The following is a 2,223-nucleotide window of genomic DNA, read 5'->3' as shown; positions in this document are numbered from 1 at the left end:
GGGGGGGTGGGGGTGGTAATCAACAAGGAAAGCAGAAGTGCTTTTGCCTCCCTTTGCAAGCACAACAAGAGAAGAAACCAAGATGACCCTTGGTGGTGTCTTTGCTGCTCCGGAGAAGAGGAGGTCTGGGAGCCAGGGGGTTCTTTTAGACCTTGGCCTGGAAACAGGAAGTCCGTTTGGCCCACTTTACCTGCCCAGACCCCTCGCTATCTACCTCGAGACACAATCTGCTGTTTGTACTACCCCAGCCAGTTGCTGTGGAGACAGTGACGTGCACACGTCAGCCTTCTGGCTGTAGGCAGGGAACAGTCTGCTGAGAAGAGGCCCCAGGTGCAAATAAATACATTCCAAAGCAACAGGTGAGCTTCAGAGAAGCCAGGTCTCTGGTTTCTACTGAAATGTTTCTACCATTAAACAAACATTGGAGGAAACACAAACATCTGTCTAGAAGCAAAGCCCGGAGCTCGTGAATTCCAGGGCTGGCTGTGGCCCCTGCCTCCGATTTCCTGTGTGGGCCGGAACAATTGGCTTCCTCTCTCTGTGTCTTAGGTGAACTGGCTCTCCTTCCTGGCTCCCACCTCAACCCTGGCCTCGTGGTGGGATTAGGAGGGCGGATGCAATTGGAAAGTAGAAGGAAGTGTCTCATTCCACGGTGGCACCAGGCAGAAGTGGGCAGGAGGGATGTTTACCCAGCCAGACCTCATAAAATCATCTCTACCAGCAAACCGCCATCTATTAACCCCTTCGGTTCTGCAGCCGTTTGGTGAGGGGAACGCGGGAGAAAGTTCAGAAGACACGGTATCTCCTAATACAATCTGTGTCTTAAGGGCAGATTCAGTCATGGTTGGAGAATTTGGCAAGTGAGATAGTTCATTGAACCTATGCGTTTGGCTTCACTCTATTTTCATGTGCCCCTAGATAGCTAGGTTTAACCTATAGGACAGACACGCCATTAGCTTACTAATAGCTGGCATTAATGTGAAGATCTGGTATTTCCTGCAAGCCCAAACCACTGATAACCTATCCTAATTTTCCAACCCTCTTCTCAGTACACACAGATTGAAATACCAGCATTAATATTTGGGTGTTTGCTGGGCACAGCGGCTCACATCTGTAATCCCAGCACTTTGGGAGGATTACTTGAGCCCAGCGGTTCATGATTAGCCTAGGCAACGTAGCGAGACTGCATCTCTGCAAAAAAATTTTAAAAATCGCCCAGGAGTGGTAGGGTATGCCTGTAGTCCCAGCTACTTAGGAAACTGAGGCAGAAGGATCTCTTGAGCCCAAGAGGTCAAGGCTGTCGTGAGTCGTGATTGTGACATTGCACTCTAGCCCAGGCAACAGAGTGAGACCCCGACTCTCTCTCTCTCTCTCTCTCTCTCTCTCTATATATATATATATATATATATCTCAAAAGCAAATATGCATCTAGCCTACACGCACCTTTAATCCATTCTTAAGCATAACATAATGTGTAACAAATTAATTCATGTTAACAGTCAGAGACCAGGGGCAACACTCTGCCTGTCTACTTGAGCCTCTGAACGTAGCTGGGTATTTCACCCTAACATCTGAGAGCTGGAGGGGCTGCAGACTCCTTTGCTGTCCCACCTTGTTCCACACAAAGCAAGCCTGGGGCTTGGAAAGAGGGGACTTGCCCGGAGCTAGAGCTGAAAACCCAGTCAGGACAGAACTCCAGGCCCAGGGGTTCTCAGTCCAGTGCTTTTTCTCTCTATCCTTTCTGCACTCCCTTTCTACTCATCCACCCACCCATCCCTTCCCTTTTTCTCATGTTCCAGCGGAAAGGGGCCAAGCCACATTCTAGAAATCACGGGGCGCTCCACCAGGCACCCCGGCCTGTGCCCAGGCTTCTCCCTAGAAGCCCAGTCCAACAAGACTCTCGGGAAGGACTGGAGGCCCATGATGGCATCCCTCCTCCCCCTCCTCCCGACATTACTCACCCTAGAAAGAAAGCTGGGTCTACTTGGAGTCAAAAATTCTCTGCTGGAATTTCAGCTTGGTGATGTAACAGCTGCAAAACCTTGGCCAAATCAAGTCTACGAGCCTCGGTTTCCCCACCTGTAAAAGAACAGTAATAATCCCTGTCTTGTATGTAGCCCAGGTGGTCGGGGATCAAGTGAGATAAGATGTGCACGTAAACCATGAAATGTGATATACCACGGCATAGCAGTATAATAATAATTATCCTTTCCGGTAACTTCT

This window comes from Carlito syrichta, unplaced genomic scaffold (genome assembly GCF_000164805.1).
Source record: "Carlito syrichta isolate Samal-C Ts95f unplaced genomic scaffold, Tarsius_syrichta-2.0.1 Scaffold308185, whole genome shotgun sequence".
Classification (NCBI taxonomy): domain Eukaryota; kingdom Metazoa; phylum Chordata; class Mammalia; order Primates; family Tarsiidae; genus Carlito; species Carlito syrichta.
The sequence above is the reverse complement of the archived record's forward strand: the minus strand, read 5'-3'. Positions refer to the sequence as shown.